Source organism: Arachis hypogaea, chromosome 18, assembly GCF_003086295.3.
Source record: "Arachis hypogaea cultivar Tifrunner chromosome 18, arahy.Tifrunner.gnm2.J5K5, whole genome shotgun sequence".
Lineage (NCBI taxonomy): Eukaryota > Viridiplantae > Streptophyta > Magnoliopsida > Fabales > Fabaceae > Arachis > Arachis hypogaea.
In genome coordinates this window covers 101,301,985-101,328,627 of record NC_092053.1, presented here as the reverse complement: position 1 = coordinate 101,328,627, position 26,643 = coordinate 101,301,985, and the positions used below count along the sequence as shown (strand labels likewise).

The following is a 26,643-nucleotide window of genomic DNA, read 5'->3' as shown; positions in this document are numbered from 1 at the left end:
CAAAAACAAAATGAAAAACAGCATTAAAAACAGCACACCCTGGAGGAGGAGCATTCTGGCGTTTAAACGCCAGAAACAAGCATCTGTCTGGCGTTTAACACCAGAAACAAGCATCTACCTGGCGTTAAATGCCAGAAACAGGCTACATTTGGGCGTTTAACACCAAAAACAAGCAGCAGTCTGGCGTTAAATGCCAGGATTGCACAGCAAGGGCGTTTTACACGCCTAATTGGAGCAGGGATGTTAAGTCCTTGGCCCCATAGGATCTGTGGACCCCACAGGATCCCCACCACTTCTTCTCTCCTCTTCACACATTTTCATAACTCTCTTCCCCAAATACCTTTCACCAATCACCTCAATCACTCTTCCCCATCACCTCTTCACCATTCACATCCATCCACTCTTCCCCATAAACCCCACCTACCTCCAAAATTCAAACTCTTTTCCCTTCCAAACCCAACCCTAATGGCCGAACCCTAATCCCTCCCCCACTCCTATATAAACCCCTCATCACTCCTTCATTTTCACACAATACAACCCTCTCTTCTACCCCTTGGCCGAATACACCTTCTCCCTCCATCTCCTCCTACTTTTTCTTCTTCTCCTTCTTTCTTTCTTCTTTTACTCGGGGACGAGCAAAAATTTTAAGTTTGGTGTGGAAAAAAACATTGCTTTTTGTTTTTCCATAACCATCAATGGCACCTAAGGCCAGAGAATCCTCAAGAAAGAGGAAAGGGAAGGCAATCGCTTCCACCTCTGAGCCATGGAAGATGGAGAGATTCATCTCAAAGGTCCATCAAGACCACTTCTATGAAGTTGTGGCCAAGAAGAATGTGATCCCTGAGGTTCCTTTCAAGCTCAAAAAGAATGAGTATCCGGAGGTCCGACTTGAGATCCAAAGAAGAGGTTGGGAAGTTCTCACCAACCCATTCAATAAGTCGGGATTTTTTGCATAGATCACTAGGAACCATGATCAAAGTGTGAACCCGAATCCAAAGCATTGGCTTACCATGGTTCGGGGGAAATACTTAGATTTCAGTCCAGAAAATGTAAGGCTGGCGTTCAACTTGCCAATGATGGAAGAAAACGCACACCCTACACTAGAAGGGTCAACTTTGATCAAAGGTTGGACCAAGTCCTCATGGACCTATGTGTAGAAGGAGTTCAATGGAAAGTTGACTCAAGAGGCAAGCCGGTTCAATTGAGAAGATTGGACCTTAAGCCTGTCGCTAGAGGTTGGTTGGAGTTTATTCAACGCTCAATCATTCCTACTAGCAACCGGTCTGAAGTTACTGTAGACCGGGCCATCATGATCCATAGTATCATGATTGGAGAGGAAGTGGAAGTTCATGAGATTATACCTCAAGAACTGTACAAGGTGGCTGACAAGTCCTCCACTTTGGCAATATTAGTCTTTCTTCACCTCATTTGCCACCTCTGCAATTCGGCTAGAATTGACATAGAGGGAGACATCCTCATTGAAGAGGACAAGCCCATCACTAAGAAAAGGATGGAGCAAACAATAGATCATGGACCTCAACAAGAGCATGAGGAAATTCCTCACTATGAAATCCCTGAGATGCCTCAGGGAATGTATTTTCCTCCACAGAATTATTGGGAGCAAATCAACACCTCCCTAGGAGAATTAAGTTCCAACATGGGACAACTGAGGATGGAGCACCAAGAGCACTCCATCATCCTCCATGAGATTAGAGAAAATCAAAGAGCTATGAGGGAGGAGCAACAAAGACAAGGAAGAGACATAGATGAGCTCAAGAGCACCATTGGTTCTTCAAGAAGAGGAAGACGCCACCCTCACTAAGGTGGACCCATTCCTTAATCTCCTTGTTCTTATTTTCCTATTTTTTTGGTTTTTGAGCTTTATGTTTGTGTCTTTACTATATGATCATTAGTGTTTAAATGTCTATGTCTTAAAGCTATGAATGTCCTATGACTCCATCACCTCTTTTAAACGAAAACTGTTCTAAAAACAAAAGAACAAGAAGTACATGGTTTCGAATTTATCCTTGAAACTAGTTTAATTATTTTGATGTGGTGGCAATACTTTTTGTTTTCTGAATGAATGCTTGAACAGTGCATATGTCTTTTGAATTTGTTGTTTATGAATGTTAAATATGTTGGCTCTTGAAAGAATGATGAAAAAGGAGAAATATTATTGATAATCTAAAAAATCATAAAAATTTATTCTTGAAGCAAGAAAAAGCAGTGAATGCAAAAGCTTGCAGAAAAAAAAAAGAAAAGAAAAATGGCGAAAAAAAGAGAAAGAAAAAGAAAAAGCAAGCAGAAAAAGCCAAAAGCTCTTTAAACCAAAAGGCAAGAGCAAAAAGCCAATAGCCCTTAAAACCAAAAGGCAAGGGTAATAAAAAGGATCCAAGGCTTTGAGCATCAGTGGATAGGAGGGCCTAAAGGAATAAAATCCTGGCCTAAGCGGCTAAACCAAGCTGTCCCTAACCATGTGCTTGTGGCGTGAAGGTGTCAAGTGAAAACTTGAGACTGAGCGGTTAAAGTCGAGGTCCAAAGCAAAAACAGAGTGTGCTTAAGAACCCTGGACACCTCTAACTGGGGACTTTAGCAAAGCTGAGTCACAATCTGAAAAGGTTCACCCAGTTATGTGTCTGTGGCATTTATGTATCCGGTGGTAATACTGGAAAACAAAGTGCTTAGGGCCACGGCCAAGACTCATAAAGTAGTTGTGTTCAAGAATCAACATACTGAACTAGGAGAATCAATAACACTATCTAAATTCTAAGTTCCTATAGATGCCAATCATTCTGAACTTCAATGGATAAAGTGAGATGCCAAAACTATTCAAGAGGCAAAAAGCTACTAGTCCCGCTCATCTGATTGGAGCTAAGTTTCATTGATATTTTGGAATTTATAGTATATTCTCTTCTTTTTATCCTATTTGATTTTTAGTTGCTTGGGGACAAGCAACAATTTAAGTTTGGTGTTGTGATGAGCGGATAATTTATACGCTTTTTGGCATTGTTTTTACATAGTGTTTAGTATAATTTAGTTAGTTTTTAGTATATTTTTATTAGTTTTTAAATAAAAATCACATTTCTGGACTTTACTATGAGTTTGTGTGTTTTTCTGTTATTTCAGGTATTTTCTGGCTGAAATTGAGGGACTTGAGCAAAAATCATATTCAGAAGTTGAAGAAGGACTGCAGATGCTGTTGGATTCTAACATCCCTGCACTCAAAGTGGATTTTCTGGAGCTACATGAGTCCAAATGGCGCGCTCTCAATTGCGTTGGAAAGTAGACATCCAGGGATTTCCAGCAATATATAATAGTCCATACTCTGATTGAGTTTAGATGACGCAAACTGGCGTTCAACGCCAGCTTCTTGCCCAATTCCGGAGTTAAACGCCAGAAACAGGTTGCAAAGTGGAGTTAAACGCCAGAAACAGGTTACAAACTGGCTTTCAACTCCAAGAGAAGCCTCTACACGTGTAATGCTCAATGCTCAGCCCAAGCACACACCAAGTAGGCCCCGGAAGTGGATTTCTGCATCATTTACTTATCTCTGTAAATCCTAGTATCTAGTTTAGTATAAATAGGACTTTTTACTATTGTGTTTACATCTTCGGATCAATCTGGGGACGTTTAGTTCTTAGATCATGGGGACTGGCCTCTCGGCCATGCCTGGACCTTGTTCTTATGTATTTCCAATGGTAGAGTTTCTACACACCATAGATTAAGGTGTGGAGCTCTGTTGTTCCTCAAAAATTAAAGCAAAGTACTATTGTTTTTCTATTCAGTTCAAGTCTATTTCTTCTCTAAGATATCCATTCACACCCAAGAACATGATGAATGTGATGATTATGTGACACTCATCACCATTCTCACCTATGAACGCGTGTCTGACAACCACCTCCGCTCTACATGAAGATAAGATAGAATGAGTATCTCTTAGGTATATAATACAACGGACCGAGTCCGAGATATTAGAGTCTTCGTGGTATAAGTTAGAACCCATGGACGGCCATTCCTGAGATCTGGAAAGTCTAAACCTTGTCTGTGGTATTCCGAGTAAGATCTGGGAAGGGATGGCTGTGATGAGCTTCAAACTCGCGAGTGCTGGGCATAGTGACAGACACAAAAGGATAGTAAATCCTATTCCAGTATGATCGAGAACCGACAGATGATTAGCCATGCAGTGACAGCGCATTGGACCATTTTCACTGAGAGGACGGGATGTAGCCATTGACAACGGTGATACCCAACATACAGCTTTCCATGGAAAGGAGTAGGAATGATTGGATGAAGACAGCAGGAAAGCAGAGGTTCAGGAGGAACGAAAGCATCTCTATACGCTTATCTGAAATTCTCACCAATGAATTACATAAGTACCTCTACCCCTTTTATATTTTAATTATGTTTTAATTATCAATTCTCTAGAACTATTTGAATCTGCCTGACTGAGATTCACAAGGTGACCATAGCTTGCTTCAAGCTGACAATCTCTGTGGGATCGACCCTTACTCACGTAACGTTTATTACTTGGACGACCCAGTGCACTTGCTGGTTAGTTGTGCGAAGTTGTGACAAAGTGTGATTCACGTTTGAGAGCACCAAGTCTTTGGCGCCATTGTTGATGATCACAATTTCGTGCACCAATTTGGTTTACAGTTAATGCAATTTGATGTTGATGTTTATTTCATTGATGAATTACGTTGTTGATTTACTCTCCTTGCACTTGGTAGTTGTTAGATTGTATTATTCTTGCATATTTACCATGCTTTCCTTTGTTACCCACCAAGTGTTTGACAAAATGATTGGTTGGGCTTTAGAGTAGACTTTGAGCATTCTTAGCTTGGAAAGAGTAATTAGGCAATCTTGAGTCATGAAAACCCAACCTATGTTGGTGATCTAGAATTGTTAGTTAAAATCATTTTCCATGACCCTAATCTTTTGCTAATCCGATTAGTAAGTTGATTAGGATTTTTTATTTGAGATTAACTAGTCTTGTTTGACTTTCTCTCATGGAAGATAACTTAAACCTTGTTCCATTGTTGGAGATGACGAAATAAGATAAATTCCTGTTAATTGTTATTATTAATGGCTAGGATAGAAAGCCTATGATCTCGACCCTTGCCATGAATGTCTCTTCTTATTAATTGCTTTCTTTAATTGTCTGCTCGATTTACTTTTCTTGCTCCTCTTATAAATCAAAACCCCCTTTACCCCTTTATAGCCAATAATTGACCACTTCATTGCATTCCTAGGGAGACGACCCGGAGTCTAAATACTTTGGTTAATTCTTATTTGGGGTTTGTTCTTTGTGACACAAAACCATATCTTAATTTGATGCGAGAGTTGTTTGTTGGTTTGGAGCTATGCTCACAATGAAGTAATTCCTCTCTTTAGGAAGAAAATGTAGACCGACAACAATTCGCGTTCATCAGTGGTCGAGAGTTTCCCATGAAATTTGATTGACCCAAATATGATGGATGCTCCTTTCTTTATTGTAAAAAGCTCTGTCTCAAACAATAATCACCAAAAGAAATTGGAATCTCCATTGTTATAAATGAGGGATTCTTAGGGAGGAAATATCACAAACAGCTAGTGAGTAGTGTGCTAACAAGTATATAAACAAGGCCAAACAAATTAAAATTGCAGAAAATAACAGTAACTACTGAAATTAAAATTGATAAAAAGAAATGAAATTAAAACTGATCAAAAGAAAAGGAAAATGCTCAATCTAGTTATCCTCCAATTTAATCATTGTCAATACAAAACCAATCCCCGGCAACAGCGCCATAAACTTGATGCATGAAAATTTGCCTCTCAACAAATTTCCAACGGCAAGTGCACCAGATTGTCGTCAAGTAAAAACTCACTGTAGAGTGAGATCGAATCCCACAGGGATTGGTTAGTTGATCAATGTTAATTGGAGAATTGTTCTAGTTGAACTGAATCAAATTTGAATTGGGATGTGCAGGAAATTAAATGGCGGAAAAAATAAATTGCAAAGAATATAAATGACGGAATGTAAATTGCAAGATGTAAAAAGCAGAACTTAAAGTGCAGAAAGTAAATGGGAATGGGGAGATTAGGCATGAAAGTAAATAACAGAAAGTAAAGAGAATGGGAAGATTAGAGATGGGGGGTTCATTGGGCTTAGGAGATGTTGCATTCTCCGGATCAAGTTCATTCTCATCTCTTCCTCAATCAATGCATTCATTGATCTCCTTGGCAATCATAAGTGATTGGATTCCGATTCCTTGGCAACCCAATCTCTCTAAGCTTGAACAATTGTCCAATTCCTTGATTTAATTACTCATGGGAAGAGATGAAGTATGGTCCCTGATTATACCACATGTATTTCCAAATCAAAGTGTTGGTAGGATTATATATCACGATATCCATCCAAACCCCAATCCGGTCCAACATGAGAAAGCATTTCTAGCATGATCTCCTCATTCCTCTTCCAAGGCTCAGAGGAGATCCAATTATGAATAGCTTCTTTTCCAAGACAACTACCCAATTGGATGAAGACCGAAAGCTTTCTAGCAAAATCAAGAGAAAAGAAAGAAGAAGAAGAATGAAAACAATTATTGATCCATTGAATTACACAGAGCTCCCTAACCCAATGAAAGGGGTTTAGTTATTCATAGCTCAATTCAAATTACGAAGAAAGATAAGTGCAGAAAAAGTAAAGAAAGTACAAAAAGAAACTAAAGGAAAAGTGCAAAGAAAATAAACAAAGTTATGAACTCCCAGAGCCCTCCCCCCCTCAGGGCCTCCCGAGAGCTCCTTAAATCTTCAATAACTCCTCTCTTTATGCTTGATAAATCCCGTTTTTAGGGTTTATCATGTATAGAATTTAAGGGTTTTATCAATGATCTTCCACAATTATTCATATAAAACTGCATGATTTTGTGTTCCTTTCCCCATTTTGCCTCATAGATGAAAACATGCTTCTTTTGCATCCAAATTGATATATTGTAATCCTCCTCTATTACCATTCGATGTCTTGATCTGTTTGTTAAGTGGTTTCAGAAGTTATAGGGCAAAAATGGCTGAGAGGAGTGAAGGAAGCATGCATAAATGGAAGGAGTATGGAATAAAGCAAGTTTTGAAACTTGGGCATGTGCGCGCACGCGCACAGTGCATGTACGCGTGGATGTGTACCCCCAGAGCCGGCTGGGTGGAGCCGGGACGAGAAGCCGGCGCGCTTATATGGCTGGGCCACAAGTCATTGTACGTGCACGCACCCTATGCGCCTGCGCACAGATCGCAGAGGACCCCAGGTCCGCGTACGCGTACAGTGCGCATACGCGCCGATGTGTGCACGTGATTTTTTTAAAGGAAAACGTGACCAGCGATTTCAGGGGATCTCAGGCCCAGTTTTGGAGTAGAATTTTGGAGGAAAAAGCTTAAGAAGACCAAGGATTAGTAGTGTTAGGACAATTAGTCATAATTCTAGATATTTTAGGGAGTTAGTTACATTTTTGTTTTTAGAGAGAGAAACTCCAACTGCTCTCTAGGATTTCACCTCCTCCATTGCAAGTTTCCTTTGATTTCTTGGTGAGATCTATTGCTAATTCACTTTTGTTTTGATACAAGTTGTAGATCCACTCTTCTTCTACTCTTAATTGATGTTCTTTTGATCCAATCTCTTAGATCTAGATTTGTTTGACTTTGTTGCTTTGAATTTTGATTAATGAGTTGTGGAATTTCATTTAATTGCTTGATTGTTAATGATTTTTTGGATTAGATAGCTTTAATTCAATTTTCTTCTCTCAATTACATCATGTCTTCTATGATTGCCTACCAATTGTTTGTGATAATGACATCCCTAGCTATGGAGTAGATTTCTCTTACTTGGCTTAGGGGTTGAGTTATTGGAAACACTTGAGTAGTGGATATCAATTATAGATTATGAATTGAAAATTGCTAATTGACTTGGAGTGCACTAAAGCTAGACTTCCCTAGGGTGAAACTAGGACTTGTGACTCAAGTTAGTTACTCTCACTTGACTTTCTTCCATTATTAGGGGGTTAACTAAGTGAAGCAACAATCAATTCTTATCATAATTGAAGGAAACTATAATGATGGAACTTCCAATACTTACCCTTAGCCAAGGCCTTTACTCAATTAATTGTTGTTTGCTTTTGTTCGCTTGAATTCTTGCACCAACTCTCAAAACCACAAAGGATTTCCTAATCAATGATGTGCATTCTAAGGCAATTCCTAGGGAGAACGACCCGGGATCAATACTCTCAGTCATAGATTTTAGAATTGTTTGATGCGATATTTGTGTGTTGGTTAGACTATACTCACGATTGAATTCATTACTAATTTCTAACCGGCATAAGAATATTTCGGTTCATCAATACTCTCGTTATCTTCAATTGGATCTTCAAGTACTTGGATGTGGGTGATGAGGGAAAAACGATTCCACACAAACTCACCGGCAAGTGTACTGGGTCGCATCAAGTAGTAATAACTCACAAGAGTGAGGTCGATCCCACAGGGATTGATGGATTGAGCAATTTTAGTTAGGTGATGAATTTAGTTAAGCAAATATTTGATGATTTGAGTGAAACTTGATTAACAGAAGCTAAATTGAAAGTAAATAAAAGTGCAGAAGGTAAATTGAGCAGAAAAGTAAAATGTAGAAGAGGTAAATTGCAGAAACTTAAAGTGAAAGAAAGTAAAAGAGCTGAAACTTAAATTGCAAGAAAAGTAAATTGCAGAAACTTAAAGTGCAAGAAATGTAAATTGCTGAATCTAAATTGCTGAGAAATGTAAATTTCTTGAAGAACAAAAGGATTTGGGTACTGGGATTCAGACTTGAACTAGAAAATGCAAGCTAAAGTAAATCAGAGAGCTATGAGTTGAAGAGATTCAGCTCAGTAGCCCAATAGAAATAGAAAAGTGCTTGAAGAAACAAACAGCAAGGAAACTTAGCTCAATTGTGAAATTCTAAAAGAAAAATTGAAGATCGAAGAAGAGAAATGAGATTAGAAAGCAGATCTAGATCTCAATTACTCCCTTGATCAAACAGAAGAGAAATTGCAGAAGAAAATGAAAATGAATAACAGAAAAGAAGATTTAGATCCAATTCTTAGAACTATTGAGAAGAAAAGCAAAAGATGATTCTCAGATTTAGAATCAATGGAGCTCTTCAATCTCAATTCAAAACATAAAAACAGAAAGTAGAAGTTGCAGAAGAAAGAAAATGAAAACAGAAAGCAAATAGATCCAATTCGAATTCCCAAATTCAAAGAAAAATGAAAATTAAAAGTGAAAAATAAAAAATGAGCTAAAAGTCTCTCTACAAATCAAATTAACTCCTATTTATACACTTTCTATTTTGGTCTTCAAAGCATGGAATGGGTCTTTTGATTTTTGGATTTTAAGAAGCAATGGATCCGGATGGCATTTCATTGAAAATGGGTTGGAGGCATGCTCCAGTGGAGCACTCCGTTTTGAGTAGTGAACGTTGCGTTCACTTTTTGTTGGTGAGCCTTTGTGCCAATCCCCCTTGCCTAGCATTCACTCTTTGAACGTTACATTCAAATTGTGAACGCTACACTTGATGAGTCTTCCTCCCCAAGGCTTGAAGCACGAAAATGTTGCCATAAGAGAACGTTACATTCTAATTTCCAAACGCTGCCTCCTTGGTGCTTGCCTTTCCTTGGCTAGCTCTTTGGTGTGCATGCTTGGCTTCTTTGTGCGCTCCGTTCCCTCCTTTGAACGCTGCCTAGCTGAACCTTGCTCCCTTGCCAAAGAGTCACGAGAAAGGTAGGAATAGTGAACGTAGCGTTCACTTCTTGGAACGCTACCCTTGGTTTGCTTCGTGCACGCCCAGCTTTCCTTGGTTCCAAGCTCGAAAAAGTGAAGGATAGTGAACGTAGCATTCACATTCTTGAACGCTACCCTTGATGATTGTTGCACCATTTGGTGCATCTTGATGGAGCACTTGAAAACCTTCACTAAAGTGAACGCTGAGTTTAAGCTTTTGAGCACTGCCCCTTCGAACGCAACACTTTTTCTATCATGGGCCACGCTTTTAAAAGCGTGGCCTAAGGTCCAAAGCATGCTCAAACTTCAAAGTGTTCCCCAAAATCCTTCTATCCTCTGTTTGAGCTTAAATTGTGCTTTCTCCTTCTTTTCCTTTATCTTTTTACCTATTCATCAACCAAACAAATACATCAAAGTCTCACCAAAATCACAAGATCTTGCATCATTTATAAAATCAATTAATTCTAGCTTAAAACCTATGATTTTGAGTAAAATAAGTGATGTTTGATTGATTCAACATAATCATGAAAATTGTAACAACCCCGATTTTCGAGTACGTGAGATCTTTTCTAAAGGCACAGATTTCTCCGAAAGATCAGCAAAGGGAAACCCTCTAATATACTCATTGTCATTATGTCATCTTTAAGCTAGAACCTCTTATGAGGCAAGCTCGATAACGCAATCACGAAGAACCTAGTTTTTGAACCGTACCGGTTAGGAGTTTTAATTCTGATTTTTGTAAGTAGTCTCAGTTTGATGAACCGGACTCGATTCATGAGAGAAGAGAGATAATAGTATAATATTATCATTATATTATTATGATAAGCTTCTTGAATGATATTATAAGGTTACCTGGTCAGATTTAGTTAAAAACCGAAAATCGGTTTAACTGGATTCACAGTTTACTGGTGCAGCTTAGCACCAACACTCTCTGATGACTTTAGCAATGCTAAGGCCTCATTATACATGTTTTATTCCCATAATAAATATGTTACTAGTGTCATTTATGCTAGTAGCTCATAAAATAATTTTTAGAGATATTTTTATAAGTGTTCCGATACACCTAATTTTAGTAGTTATACACCTGAGATATTTTAATATTATTTTAACCGACCTCCAAGCCAACCAATCACAACTCACCTTACACCCCCAAGACCTCCAAGGCTGTCTCATTTCCTCATTTTGGCCGAAAATAACAAGAGAGAAAAGAGAGAAACTTTCATGAACACTTAATCTTCAAAGCTTTATTTCTTCTGAACTAAAACTCAAATCAAAACTCCGATTTCACCAAAATGATCCTCTCTTATTCCTCTACATAACCATATAATATATCAAGGCTGGAAATAAGGTGATATGGTTGTCTCCCTCCCTCTTCAATTCGGTTTTCAAGGAAACATGCTTAAACATGTGTTTTCTTGATGTTCTTCCTTAGGAATCAAGCTAAACTTGACTTGAGGGCCAAGAAATGTTAATTTCCAGCAAGTATAAGGTGAGATATCCCTTCCTAACATGCTGAGGGAGATTTGGTCAGTTGAGGGTTTGTGGATTTAAAGTTGTTCTTGATGTGATTTAGGAGGAAAAAGTGCTTAAGGACCACCTGAAAGTATAACCGAATTTGGAGCAGCAAAACCAGGTAGGGTGTGATGAATTTAATCTTGATTGATTGTGTTTGAGATGTGTGATTATGATATGGTTTGGTTATGCTTGAAATTGATTGCTTATATGAGTTATTCTTGGTGAAAGTTTGTTGAAATTTTGATGAAATTTGATGATATTTAAGCTATGAATGTTGTTCTTGAGGGCTGCTAGAAAAACGAACCCTAGAGCTTAAATTGGGGTTCAATTTGTGTTAAAATTATGCAGAAAAGATGGGATTTTAGTGGCTGCTAATTTATTTTGAATTATGATAAAAATAGGTTGCTGAAAAGACTGAAAAACGGGTGAAAATAGAGAAAGAATCTGAAGAATTTACGAAGAACACGAAGAACACTTTGAGTGTGATGAAGAACATAGAAGAACAGGCCTTAGATATTAGAAAGGGCAAGTTTATTTATTATTTTGGTGTTTGAGGGGTTATTTTGTAATTTCTGAAAGTTAGGGTGGTTAAAGTAGAAATATTAAAAGTTACTGGGATAAAAAGTTAATTTTAAAGGTTAAAAGGTAAAGGCAAGGTAATTTTCGAAAATTTAGTAATAAAATAATAAATAATAATAAAATATTAAATAATAATATTTAATTAAAAATAATATTTTAATAAAAAATAATAAAATAATGCAGAAAAGGCAGTTTTCTGTAAAAGCTTTAGAAAGACAACTTTAAGCGCAGAATCTCATAATTACCTTCATAAAACACTTAGGGAGTGGTAATAACATGATAGTGAGGCAAAGATAAAGGAAAGATAAGAAGTTAAAGAAAAGATAAACAACAAAGAAAAGTCTGTAAAGTTTTAATAACAGAAAAACAGACAGAGATTAGTGAACGAACTAAGGCAATATAGTTAGTTCTTGAGTTGCGACTAGGGTTAGGTATTATATGAAAAGTTAAACTGTTTCAGTATAGACTTAATGAACCTATACTTGGGACAGGCTAACTATTCATTCCGAAATTTACATAAGCCTTAAAAACAAACGTTAAACAAAGAAATCAGTGCAGAATAAAGTAACACAGAGAACAGAGTAACCAGAGTAAAGTAAAGAGATAAAGAAAAAAAGAGTAATAGGGATATAGAGAAAAGAGTAATGAGAGCAGAGGAAACAGATACAGAGAAAAGAGTAATCAGAGCAGAGTAAACAGACAAAGAGAAAATAGTAGTAAAACCCACAGACGGATAATTGGTTAAATACGGGAAGTACCCACTAACTGAATGATCATTGATCTCGGGGAAACCTACAAACTGTTAACTATTTTATATGCGGGAAAAACCCACAAACTGATAATCATTGATTACGGGAATAACCCACGAACTGTTGTATGTTGATCTCGGGTATAACCCACGAACTGAAGATTACTGTATTGTTGAGTATTGATCTCGGGTATAACCCACGAACTGAAGATTACTGTATTGTTGAGTATTGATCTCGGGTATAGCCCACGAACTGAGGATCGTGTTTGTTGTTGTATGTTGATCTCGGGGAAACCCACGAACTGAGGATCATTGTTTTGTTTGTGAATTGATCTCGGGGACGCCCACGAACTGAGGATCATTGTTTCCCCTTGTTCGTATATCATGAGGTCGAGCTTTGCACCGACTGCCGGTAGTCACAAAGGAGTGGTATTCTTACCACCGACACGTATGCACTAAGGACACAAAGGGAAACCATATCTAAGACTGGTTCTTAGGTAATGTCGGGCTGCAGGGTGTAAACCGACACGTGAGCTCATGGCCTGCATAGGACAGACATGCATCATACTTGGTTGTGCATTTCCTCTGTTATGATTATTGAATGAATGTATGCTCTGTTTGTTTGTATTCTATTCTTTGTATTTACGTTTTATTTTCTTGTATTCTTTTGTTTGTGTTCTGCTTTCTATTTTCTCTATTTTCTCTATTTATATGTATCTTCGGTTCACTACTTCTCGGTATTTTGCTATTCATCTGCTAAACAACACGGAATTAATGAACTTAACTAATAACCTTGGTCCTACTAAGAACTCCCCAGTTCTTACCCCTTCTCTCTCTCTTCCCCCTTCAGATGGAAGTAAGAGTACCTTACCGTAGTTCGTTGATGATGGTTCTGCAAGGAGGATTCCGCTCTAATAGTCTTCTGAGTCTAGGGTGAATCTCGTTTTCTGTTTATATGTATATACTATGAGACCAGCTAATATCTGCACCCTGTTTGTACGTGAACTTTAACCTAAATCATGTGTACGAGACTCTTGTTGTGTGGCTACTTGATGAGGTACCAGAGAGACGTCATATGGCAATGTCTGATCATGCAGAGGAGTAATAGATGATGTTCTACCTTTCGATGACGTTCTACCTGACTTGAGTTTTGAAGACTTAGAACGTACTTTCCCTCTCTTTAGTATTTTAGAGGGACTAGGTGAGTATAGGGTCTAGGCTAGCCTGGGCGCCAGCTTAGGGACTTCTTGAATAGGTGAGGGTGTATTTTGGAAAACGAAATGAATTTCCAAACACCTAAAACTAACCGGCAAGTGTACCGGGTCGCATCAAGTAATAATAACTCACATGAGTGAGGTCGATCCCACAAGGATTGAAGGATTGAGCAATTTTAGTTTAGTGGTTGATTTAGTCAAGCGAATCAAGTGTTGATTTGAGTGGTTTGTGATTGACAGAAACTAAATTGCATAAAATGTAAAGGAAGAGGGAAGAATTGCAGTAAATTAAAGAGAACAAAAAGTAAAAGTGCTGAATCTTAAAGAAAAAGTAATTTAAATTGCAGAAGCTTAGATTGCAAGAAATGTAAATGACTGAATCTTAAAGTGCAAGAAATGTAAATTGCTGGAATTATAAGAGGAAATGGGAGCGGGATTGCAGAAGTCAAATAAGCAGAAAAGTAAAAATGATTGAAGAATTAAAACAGAAAGTGAATGTAGCTCAATTGCAGAAATTAAAAGGGAAATTAAAGATCTCAGGAGTGGAAGAGACTAGAAAATAAGTCTAGATCTCAAATCCTTCCTTGATCCAACAAGAACAATTGCAAAGGAAATGGAAAAGTAAGCTGCAGAAAAAGTAGAAGAGTGAAAGCAGTAAAGAGAATTTGAAATGTAAATCAAAGTTTCTAAAATTATGCAGAAAGATTAACAAGAGATCTCAAGGTGAGATTGAAACAGAATTTCTTCAATTCTTCACCCAAGATCCAAAGCAAGAAGTAGAGAATGCAAAGGTAAGAACAAGGAAGAAGAGAGATCAATTCTCCTTCCCAATTCTCCCAAAAGAAACTCAGATCTCAAAATTACAAAGTAAAATTCTAAAAGAAAGTAGAAATTCTTAAGTGAAAAGTAAAAAGTTCAAAAGTCCTCTCTAAATCAAACTAGCTTCTATTTATACACTTTCTATTCTAGGATTTTAGAATTTGGGTGGACTTTTTAATTTGGTGACGAATTGAATTCAATTGGATTTTTGATTAAATTTTTAGCCCATGTGTTGCTCCCAGGAGGATGCTCTGCTCTTGTGGGGAGCGGAGCATTGAGGCTTATGTTGGAGCTCCTTGTTGCGTGCTAAGGCTTGGGTCACTCCAGGGTAGCACTCTGCTCTTGTGGGGAGCGGAGCATTGGCTTGTGTTGGCATGTCTTGTGCGCACCAAGCTCCCTCCTTGCCGTGTCATGTTGCGCGCCTCATGTTCCCTGGCTGTGTCAAGCTTCGTGCAAGGAATGAAGAGTAGCGTTCTGCTCTCAGCAAGAGCGTAGCATTCCTTTTGCTTGGGTGAGGTCCCAAGTTCGATTCTTGCTGGAGACATGCTGGCTCTTTTTCTTTGTGAAGGAAATAAGGGTGGTGCATGCAAGGAGTGGAAATGTCTTGGGTTCGAAACTTGGGGGATGCCTTTTGTGTATTTTTCTCTTGCCAAGCTTTGTAGTAGCACTTTCTTCCCTTCCTTAGGTGCTTGGTTCGATCCTTGGGGAGAGCATTGGCAAACTTTTTCCCTTGCAATTATTTTGGTTGGAGCCCGATAATGCTCTCAAGGAGAGCGGAGCATCATTCTTCTCTTCTTTATTTCTTGGCCCTAAATTGTGCTCCGCTCTCAATGGGAGTGTAGCATCATACTTTGCTCTCTTGGCTCATAGTTTGGCTCCCTTGAGAGAGTGCTCCGCTCCTGAAGAGAGCATTGTGCTTCCTTCTTCCATGTGCCAAGCTTCCTGGTTTCCTTTGCCATATTCTTCTTTCCCTTGGGCCACGCTTTCTTAGGCCACGCTTTCTTATTTTCTTCTTTTTTTCACCTACAAGTAATCAAAACAACCAATCAAAGTATCACCAAATTTACAAGGTTTATAAATCAATAAAAATCAATTAAATTTAGGTTGAACCTCATGATTTAGTAACAATTAAATGGTGGTTGATTGATTCAAGGAAACTATGTAATTCCACTCCAAATTACTTACTTACAATGCAAGAAAGTGCATAAATTCTAATAAAAACAAAGAAAAAGACTAGTAAAACTACGCTAAGATGACTTGTCATCACAACACCAAACTTAAAACTTGCTTGTCCCCATGCAAGAAAAGAATTATGCTCAAAAGTTCTTTCAATTAGAATGGATTTGAAGAATAACATGTGCTATCCTGTGAGTGAAGTGATTAAGTGATAGTGGGGTGAACTCTAAATTATATGCTCATACAAGGGCTTCAGTGCTCACTAGTCCCTACATCTTGAAAGTCTTAGGTCTTAGAACTTTCACCCAAATAATATCATGGAGATCTCTCTATAGGTAATCACCTTGAAGCAGCTTATAATTTCTGTGTTTTGGCCTTGACTCTAAGTTTCATGTCTCAAAGCGGCTCTTTAGGTAAACTTTCAATCAATACTCCTAAACCAGTTGGTTTTAAGGTATTAGGTGTTAAACCACCCCTACGGATTTACTTGCTCAAGCCTCTCTCTTTGACACAATTCGACCACAAGCATTTACTAGGATTACAACTCTTTCAGTCTTTGTTTCTTCCTTCTTTTCTGCCTAGTAATTGATGCTCAGAACCTTGAGCCATGTTCTTTTTGTTTTTTTTTTTTTTTGTATTTTCTTTATTTTCTTTTGTTTGCTGCTTCTTGGATCAATAAATGTTTGAGAATCTCCACAATACTTCTTTGAACTCTATGTCCTGCCTATGAGCTCCCATGCAAGTTTTCACAAGCATGCAACCTCAATGTATACTCATACAACTAGAACCACCACTTCTCCTAATCTTTTGCTTGCCTCAAAACTGTTTAATTCTTTAATCCTTCTTTTCAAAGAACTGTCATGTGATGCTTTTTTGAGACATTGAGTGCAAATAAGTTTGGAGAGTATAGGGTTGTGAATGATCAAGCATCTTAATTATTGAATTACAGAGAAACTATACTAGACAGAAAGACAGATAGGGGTGTAATATCACTTTCAATCATAGCAGTGATGCAAAATAATCACTTAACAATACAACTTTTTGGAGTTTGCTTGCTTTACTCCTCATCATCATTATTGCTGGTCTTCACATTCCTTTTTCCTCTTTTTGGTTGATGATGCTTAATCATTCCAAAAACATGTATGATACTCTGCAATGATATTGAAAGTTGCTTGTTCCCAAGCACTTGAAAAATGGTTAGCACGCATGAGTTATTTGTGGGCTTTTGAACTTACTTTGGTGTGGGAACACCAAAATTAATACCTTGCCAATGGTTCTCATGCATCAAATTGACCATATGTAAAACTCTTTTTCTTTGCCAAAGGTACTAGAACTAAAAACTAGGAAACAGCAGAATAGTTAACTAGTTTATCTAAATGCTTGAAGCTAGCATTATGCAGAAGGTGAGAATGTGTTTTATGATGAAGTTTTTAGTGGAACACCAAACTTAAAATTCTTTATTCTCCCTTAGATTGTTTTGATGTGCAACACCAAACTTAGCTTCCTGCAGTATAGATAAAACTAATTGACCTTTTTATTAAAATAGCTATGAAAAGAAAACTACCTCAGGTTAGGTTGCCTCCCAACAAGCGCTTCTTTATTGTCATTATCTTGACATTGGACCCCTCTTTTATGGTGGTTGATGACAGTAGTGTCTCAGTGGTGCACGAAATTGTGATCTCAGGCAACGGCGCCAAAAACTCTGTACGCACGTCTTAATAAATTATTTTTCATTCACAACTTCGATACAACTAACCAGCAAGTGCACTGGGTCATCCAAGTAATAAACCTTACGTGAGTAAGGGTCGATCCCACGGAGATTGTTGGTATGAAGCAAGCTATGGTCACCTTGTAGATCTCAGTCAGGCGGATATAAAATAGTTATGGAGTTTTTGAGAATTATATAATAAAATAAGGATAGAAATACTTATGTAAATCATTGGTGAGAATTTCATATAAGCGCATAGAGATGCTTTCGTTCCTCTGAACCTCTGCTTTCCTGCTGTCTTCATCCAATCAATCCTACTCCTTTCCATGGCTGGCTTTATGTAAGGACATCACCGTTGTCAATGGCTATTTTTTATCCTCTCTGGAAAATGGTCCGATGCGTTGTCACTGCATGGCTAATCGTCTGGAGGCATCACCCTTGTCAATGGCTGCATCCCATCCTCTTGTGAAAATGGTCCAAATGCTCTGTCACAGCACGGCTAATCATCTGAGATTCTCGATCATACTGGAATAGGATTCACCCTCCTTTTGCGTCTGTCACTACGTCCAGCACTCGCGAGTTTAAAGTTTGTCACAGTCATTCAATCCCAGAGTCCTACTCGGAATACCACAGACAAGGTTTAGACTTTTCGGACTCTCATGAATGCCGCCATCAATCTAGCTTATACCACGAAGATTCTGATTAAGAGATCCAAGAGATACTCATTCAATCTAAGGTGGAACGGAAGTGGTTGTCAGGCACGCGTTCGTGGGGGAATGATGATGATTGTCACGTTCATCACATTCAGGTTGAAGTGCGAATGAATATCTTAGAAGCGGAATAAGTTGAATTGAATAGAAAAACAGTAGTACTTTGCATTAATCTTTGAGGAACAGCAGAGCTCCACACCTTAATCTATGGAGTGCAGAAACTCTACCGTATGAAAAATACATAAGTGAACATAGGGTAAGCATGGCCGAGTGGCCAGCCTCCCATGGAGGTCTAGAGATCTAAAAATGATCAAAAGATGTCTAATACAATAGTAAAAAGTCCTATTTATACTAAATTAGTTACTAGGGTTTACAGAAGTAAGTAATTGATGCATAAATCCACTTCCGGGGCCCACTTGGTGTGTGCTTGGGCTGAGCTTGAATGTTACACGTGTAGAGGTCAATCTTGGAGTTGAACGCCAGTTTGTAACGTATTTCTGGCGTTCAACTCTGGCTTGTGACGTGTTTTTGGCGTTTAACTCCAGACAGCAGCATAGAACTGGCGTTCAATGCCCTTTTATATCATCTAAACTCGGCCAAAGTATGGACTATTATATATTTCTGGAAATCCCTGAATGTCTACTTTCCAACACAATTGGAAGCGCGCCATTTTGAGTTCTGTAGCTCCAGAAAATCCACTTTGAGTGCAGGGAGGTCAGAATCCAACAGCATCAGCAGTCCTTCTTCAACCTCTGAATCTGATTTTTGCTCAAGTCCCTCAATTTCAGCCAGAAAATACTTGAAATCACAGAAAAACACACAAACTCATAGTAAAGTCCAGAAATGTTAATTTAACATAAAAACTAATGAAAACATCCCTAAAAGTAACTAGATTCTACTAAAAACATACTAAAAACAATGCCAAAAAGCGTATAAATTATCCGCTCATCACAACACCAAACTTAAATTGTTGCTTGTCCCCAAGCAACCGAAAATCAAATAGGATAAAAAGAAGAGAATATACTATAAATTCCAAACTATCAATGAAACATAGCTCCAATCAGATGAGCGAGACTTGTAGCTTTTTTCCTCTTGAATAGTTTTGGCATCTCACTTTATCCATTAAGGTTCAGAATGATTGGCATCTATAGGAACTCAGAGTTCAAATAGTGTTATTGATTCTCCTAGTTCAGTATGATGACTCTTGAACACAGCTATTTTATGAGTCTTGGCTGTGGCCCTAAGCACTTTGTTTTCCAGTATTACCACCGGATACATAAATGCCACAGACACATAATTGGGTGAACCGTTTCAGATTGTGAGTCAGCTTTGCTAAAGTCCCCAATTAGAGGTGTCCAGGGTTCTTAAGCACACTCTTCTTTTGCTTTGGACCTTGACTTTAACCGCTCAGTCTCAAGTTTTCACTTGACACCTTCACGCCACAAGCACATGGTTAGGGACAGCTTGGTTTAGCCGCTTAGGCCAGGATTTTATTCCTTTAGGCCCTCCTATCCACTGATGCTCAAAGCCTTGGGATCCTTTTTATTTACCCTTGCCTTTTGGTTTTAAGGGTTATTGGCTTTTTGCTCTTGCCTCTTGGTTTTAAGAGCTTTTGGCTTTTTCTGCTTGCTTTTTTTTCTTTTTATTTTTTTTCGCCTATATTTTTTTTTCCTACAAGCTTTGTTCTTTGCTGCTTTTTCTTGCTTCAAGAGTCATTTTTATGATTTTTAAGATTATCAAATAACATGTCTCCTTATCATCATTCTTTCAAGAGCCAACATATTTAACATTCTTAAACAACAACTTCAAAAGACATATGCACTGTTCAAGCATTCATTCAGAAAATAAGAAGCATTGTCACCACATCAATATAATTAAACTAAGTTCAAGGATAAATTTGAAACTCATGTACTTCTTGTTCTTTTGAATTAAAACATTTTTCATTTAAGAGAGGTGATGGATTCATAGGACATTCATAACTTTAAGACATAGTTACTAACTACTAATGAGCATGTAATAAGACACAAACATGGATAAGCACTCAACATTAAGAAAACGAAAAACAGAAAATAAGAACAAGGAATGAGTCCACCTTAGTGATGGTGGTGTTTCCTTCTTGAGGAACCAATGATGTCCTTGAGCTCTTCTATGTCTCTTCCTTGTCTTTGTTGCTCCTCCCTCATTGCTTTTTGATCTTCTCTTATTTCATGAAGGATGATGGAGTGCTCTTGATGTTCCACCCTTAATTGTCCCATGTTGGAACTTAATTCTCCTAGGGAGGTGTTGATTTGCTCCCAATAGTTTTGTGGAGGAAAATGCATTTGAGGCATCTCCGAGATCTCATGGTGATGAGCTTCATGCGTCTCTTGAGATCCATGAATGGGCTCTCTTGCTTGCTCCATCCTTTTCTTAGTGATGGGCTTCTCTTCCTCAATGGGAATGTCTCCTTCTATGAAAGCTCTAGCTGAGTAACATAGATGGCAAATAAGATGAGGGAAAGCTAGCCTTGCCCCAGGAGAGGGCTTTTCGGCTATTTTGTAGAGTTCAAGGGAGATGACTTCATGAACTTCTACTTCCTCTCCAATCATGATGCTATGGATCATGATGGCCCGATCCACAGTAACTTCAGATCGGTTGCTAGTGGGGATGATGGAGCGTTGGATGAATTCCAACCATCCTCTAGCTACAGGCTTGAGGTCCATTCTTCTTAATTGAACCGGCTTGCCTTTGGAGTCAATCTTCCATTGAGCTCCTTCCACACATATGTCCATGAGGACTTGGTCCAACCTTTGATTAAGGTTGACCCTTCTAGTGTAGGGGCGTGTATCTCCTTGCATCATAGGCAAGTTAAACGCCAATCTCACATTCTCCGGACTAAAATCTAAGTATTTCCCCCGAACCATTGTAATATATTTCTTTGGGTTTGGGTTCTTACTTTGATCATGGTTCCTAGTGATCCATGCATTGGCATAAAACTCTTGAACCATTAGGATGCCAACTTGTTGGATGGGGTTTGTTAGAACTTCCCAACCTCTTCTTTGGATTTCATGTCGGATCTCCGGATGCTCATTCTTCTTGAGCTTGAAAGGGACCTCGGGGATCACCTTCTTCTTGGCCACAACATTATAGAAGTGGTCTTGATGAGCTTTGGAGATGAATCTTTCCATCTCCCATGACTCGGAGGTGGAAGCTTTTGTCTTCCATTTCCCTTTTCTAGAGGATTCTCCGGTCTTGGGTGCCATCAATGGTAATGGAAAAACAAAAAGCTTATGCTTTTACCACACCAAACTTAGAATATTGCTCGCCCTCGAGCAAAAGAAGAAAGAATAGATGAAGAAGAAGAAGAAAATATGGAGGAGAGGGGGGAGGGTGTATTCGGTCAAGAAGAGAAGAGAAGGTTGTGTTGTGTGAAAATGAGGAATAATGGAGGGCTATATATAGGGAAGGGAGGGGGGTTTATGAGGTAGGTTTATAGGGAAGAGTGGATGGATGTGAGTGATGAAGTGGTGATAGGGAAGAGAGATTGAGGTGATTGGTGAAGAGTTTTGGGGAAGAGTGTTTATGGAACTGTGTGAAAGAGGGGTGAGAAGAAGTGAGTCGAGGTAGGTGGGGATCCTGTGGGGTCCACAGATCTTGAGGTATTCAAGGATTTACAACCTTGCACCAAATTGGGCATGCAAAATGCCCTTGCACACAACTCTGGGCGTTCAGCGCCAGATTGGTGCTTGTTCTGGGCGTTGAACGCCCATTTGTTGCCCATTTCTGGCGTTGAATGCCAGAACCATGCTTGTTCTGGGCGTTCAGCGCCAGCTCTTCTCCAGGGTGCAATTCTGGCGTTCAAACGCCCAGATGCTGCCTATTTTGGGCGTTCAGCGCCAGAACCATGCTTTGTTCTGGCGTTGAACGCCAGCCAAATGCTGCTTACTGGCGTTCAAACGCCAGTGAGATCCTCCTCCAGGGTGTGATTTTTCTTCTGCTGTTTTTGATTCCGTTTTCAATTTTTATATTTATTTTGTGACTCCACATGATCATGAACCTAATAAAACATGAAAGAACAATAAAATTAGATAAATAAAAATTGGGTTGCCTCCCAACAAGCGCTTCTTTAATGTCAATAACTTGACAGTGGGCTCTCATGGAGTCTCACAGATGTTCAGAGCATTGTTGAGACTTCCCAACACCAAACTTAGAGTTTGGATATGGGAGTTCAACACCAAACTTAGAGTTTGGTTGTGGCCTCCCAACACCAAACTTAGAGTTTGACTGTGGGGGCTCTGGTTGACTCTGTTTTGAGAGAAGCTTTTTATGCTTCCTCTCCATGTTTACAGAAGGATGACCTCGAGTTTTAAACACAAGGGAGTCCTCATTCAATTGAAGGACTAGTTCACCTCTGTCAACATCAATCACAGCTCTTGCTGTGGCTAGGGAGGGTCTTCCAAGGATGATGGATTCATCCTCATCCTTCCCAGTATCTAGGACTATGAAATCAGCAGGGATGTAAAGGCCTCCAACCTTTACTAACACGTCCTCTACTTGTCCATAAGCCTGTTTTCTTGAATTGTCTGACATCTCTAATGAGATTTTAGTAGCTTGCACCCCAAAGATTCCCAGTTTCTCTATTACAGAGAGGGGCATGAGGTTTATCCCTGAACCAAGGTCACACAGAGCCTTTTCAAAGATCATGTTGCCTATGGTACAAGGTATTACGAACTTTCCAAGATCCTGTTTCTTCTGAGGCAATGTCAGTTGATCCAGATCACTTAGTGCATTGGTGAACAGGGGAGGTTCATCTCCCCAAGTCTCATTACCAAATAAATTGGCATTCAGCTTCATGATTGCACCAAGGTATTTGGTAACTTGCTCCTTAGTAACATCCTCATTCTCTTCAAAAGAGGAATACTCATTAGAGCTCATGAATGGCATAAGGAGGTTCAATGGAATCTCTATGGTCTCTAGATGAGTCTCAGATTCCTTTGGTTCCTCAGAGGGAAGCTCCTTATTGATCACTGACGTCTCAGGAGGTCTTCCTCCTTGGGATTCACGTCCTCCCCTTCCTCTCTAGGTTCGGCCGTGTTGACTATGTCAATGGCCTTGCACTCTCCCTTTGGATTTTCTTCTGTATTGCTTGGGAGAGTACTAGGAGGGATTTCAGTGATCCTTTTACTCAGCTGGCCCACTTGTGCTTTTAAATTTCTAATGGAGGACCTTGTTTCATTCATGAAACTCACAGTGGCCTTAGATAGATCAGAGACTAAGTTTGCTAAATTAGAGGTATTTTGTTCAGAGTTCTCTGTCTGTTGCTGAGTGGATGATGGAAAAGGTTTACTATTGTTAAACCTATTTCTTCCACCATTGTTAAAGCCTTGTTGAGGCTTTTGATCCTTCCATGAGAGATTTGGGTAATTTCTCCATGAGGGATTATAGGTGTTTCCATATGGTTCACCCATGTAATTTACCTCTGCTATTGCAGGGTTCTCAGGATCATAAGCTTCTTCTTCAGAAGATGCCTCTTGAGTACTGTTGGATGCAGCTTGCATTCCATTCAGACTCTAAGAAATCATATTGACTTACTGAGTCAATATTTTATTCTGAGCCAATATGGCATTCAGAGTATCAATTTCAAGAACTCCTTTCTTCTGAGGCGTCCCATTACTCATAGGGTTCCTCTCAGAAGTGTACATGAACTGGTTATTAGCAACCATGTCAATGAGTTCTTGAGATTCTGCAGGCGTTTTCTTTAGGTGAATGGATCCACCTGCAGAAGTATCCAATGACATTTTAGCTAATTCAGACAGACCATCATAGAATATATCCAGGATGGTCCATTCTGAAAGCATGTCAGAAGGACACTTTTTGGTCAGTTGCTTGTATCTTTCCCAAGCTTCATAGAGGGATTCACCTTCTTTCTGTCTGAAGGTTTGAACATCCACTCTAAGCTTGCTCAGCTTTTGAGGAGGAAAGAACTTGGCTAAGAAAGCCGTGACCAGCTTATCCCAAGAGTTCAGGCTGTCTTTGGGTTGAGAGTCCAACCACACTCTAGCTCTGTCTCTTACAGCAAAAGGGAAAAGCATGAGCCTGTAGACTTCAGGATCTACTCCATTAGTCTTAATAGTATCACAGATCTGCAAAAATTCAGTTAAGAACTGAAAAGGATCTTCAGATGAAAGTCCATGGAACTTGCAGTTCTGCTACATCAGAGAAACTAATTGAGGTTTAAGCTCAAAATTGTTTGCTCCAATGGTGGGGATGGAGATGCTTCTTCCATGTAAATTGGAATTAGGTGCAGTAAAGTCACCAAGCATTCTCCTTGCATTATTATTATTTTTGGCTGCCATCTCCTCTTCTTGTTCAAAAATTCCTGACAGGTGCTTGCTGGATTGTTGTAATTTAGCTTCTCTTAGTTTCCTCTTCAGAGTCCTTTCAGGTTCTAGATCTGCTTCAACAAGAATATTCTTGTCTTTGCTCCTGCTCATATGAAAAAGAGGGAACAGAAAAATAATAATAATAGGGATCCTTTTTGCCCAGGTATAGAGGTTCCCTTATGTAAGTAGAAGAAGAAAAGAAGAGTAGAAGAAAAGAAGAAGAGAAAATCTGAACTCAGAGAGAGAGAGGTGGTTCGGATTTTTAGTGAGTGAGGAAGAGATGTTAGTAGATGAATAAATAAATAGAAGGAGATGAGAGAGAAGGATTTTCGAAAATAATTTTTGAAAAAGAGTTAGTGAATTTTCAAAATTAGTTTTTGAAAAAGGTTAGTAATTTTCGAAAATTAGGAATGAAATTAAAATTAAAATTAAAATAATTAGTTAATTAAAAAGAAATTTTGAAAAAGAGGGAAGATATTTTCGAAAATTAGAGAGAGAGAGTTAGTTAGGTAGTTTTGAAAAAGATAAGAAACAAACAAAAAGTTAGTTAGTTAGTTGAAACAAATTTGAAAATCAATTTTGAAAAGATAAGAAGATAAGAAGTTAGAGAAGATATTTTAAAATCAAATTTTTGAAAAAGATATGTGTTAAAAAAGATATGATTAAAAAGATATGATTTTGAAAAAAGATAAGATAAAAAGATATTTTTGAAAAGATATGATTGAAATTAGTTTTGAAAAAGATTTGATTTTTAAAATAACAATTAATGACTTGATTCACAAGAAATCACAAGATATGATTCTAGAACTTAAAGTTTGAATCTTTCTTAACAAGTAAGTAACAAACTTGAAATTTTTGAATCAAAACATTAATTGATGATGTTATTTTCGAAAATTATGTGATAAAGATAAGAAAAAGATTTTCGAAAAATATTTTTAAAATTTTCGAAAATAACTAAGAAAAATGAAAAAGATTTGATTTTTGAAAAAGATTTTGTAAAAGATAAGATTTTTAAATTGAAAATTTGATTTGACTCAAAAGAAACAATTGAATTTTAAAATTTTTTGAAAAAGTCAACTCAAATTTTCGAAATTTATGAGTGAAAAAGGGAAAGATATTTTTTTTTTGATTGAATTTTTATGATGAGGGGGAAAAACGTGAAAATGATGCAATGCATGAAAATTTTTAGATCAAAACAATGAATGCATGCAAGAATGCTATGAATGTTAAGATGAACACCAAGAACACTTTGAATGTCAAGATGAACATCAAGAACTTATTTTTGAAAATTTTTAATGCAAAGAAAATATGCAAGACACCAAACTTAGAAATCTTTGATGCTTAGACTCTAAGAATTCAAGAATGCATAAGAAAAACACCATACAACACAAAACAAGAAAACATCAAGATCAAACAAGAAGACTTACCAAGAACAACTTGAAGATCATGAAGAACACTATGAATGCATGAGTTTTTCGAAAATTTTATGCAACTTTAAAACATGCAATTGACACCAAACTTAAAAATTGACTCAAGACTCAAATAAGCAACATGAAATATTTTTTATTTTTATGATTTTCTAATTTTTTTTGTATTTTATTTTATTTTTTTCGAAAATCAGTGTAAAAAAATAAGAAAAATAAGGATTTCAAAATTTTTAATATGAATTCCAGGAATCTTGTATTCTTATTCTAAAGCTCCAATCTGAGGGTTAGGCATGGCTTAATAGCCAGCCAAGCTTTAGTATGTAACTTAGTCCAAAAGAATTTAGACATGGCTTTACAGCCAGCCAGGCTTCACATGCTTCATGAAATACTAGAATTCATTCTTAAAAATTCTGAAGAACATAAATTAAATATTTTTGAAAATAATTTTTACTTTATTTTTTTTTTTTGAAAACATATGAGAAATTTTGGAAAGATTTTTGAAAATTTTTTGAAAAGAAAACAAAAAGAAAATTACCTAATCTGAGCAACAAGATGAACCGTCAGTTGTCCAAACTCGAACAATCTCAGGCAACGGCGCCAAAAAC

General features: G+C 38.0%; 1 non-coding gene across 1 annotated transcript; it reads left to right on the top strand.

Moving 5' to 3' along the window:
* The first annotated feature begins 24,080 nt into the window (after window positions 1-24,080).
* On the top strand, window positions 24,081-24,188 carry LOC112774198 (small nucleolar RNA R71). Its single transcript, XR_003188697.1, has one exon. It is a non-coding gene; the product is annotated as a small nucleolar RNA R71 (small nucleolar RNA).
* Window positions 24,189-26,643: the final 2,455 nt, after the last annotated feature.